This window comes from Octodon degus, unplaced genomic scaffold (genome assembly GCF_000260255.1).
Source record: "Octodon degus isolate 3935 unplaced genomic scaffold, OctDeg1.0 scaffold00069, whole genome shotgun sequence".
NCBI lineage: Eukaryota > Metazoa > Chordata > Mammalia > Rodentia > Octodontidae > Octodon > Octodon degus.
In genome coordinates, this window is record NW_004524645.1 from 9,512,680 (window position 1) to 9,513,286 (window position 607).

Consider the following 607-nt stretch of genomic DNA (forward strand, 5'->3'; position numbering starts at 1 on the left):
AGGAAGTGAGAAGTTCTGCTGCACTCCTGGGATCCCCCAGACCAAGCTGAAGCCCATGCCTGGCAAGTGAGTGGAGGAGCTTCTGCGTGCCCCTGTGCCCCCTGTCCCTACCACAACCAACACAAGGCCTGCGATACAGGCCTGGGGTGAAACTCTACAACTGAAGTCCCTGCACAGAGACTAGGAGCCAGAACCACTCAACTAATCCAGGAGCAGAACATCTTGCCAGAGGGGCAAAACAGGTTCACTTCCAAGGGCTGCAGCAGGAAGAAGCTGAACACAACTAGAACCAAGCCAGGCACAACTGGATGGATTCAAACTTAGTAAATCTACACCCAAATTTCCGTAGGTGCTAAGATTATAACAGCACCAAAGCTCTACACCAAAGATCAGAGGACAGTGCTATTCAAAATGACAAAGAGAAGGAGAAAAATGCAAAGACAGGCCCCCAGCCCACCAGGAACAAGTGCAGAGCACACTCACACAGAAGAAATTGGGAATCACACAGCTGAAATGTCTGAATAATGTCAGAAGAAAAGAAAAAACTGCAGAAAGGTACAGAAGAACTCAGATCAGAAATAACCTCTGAAATAAAAAAATTCCAGTC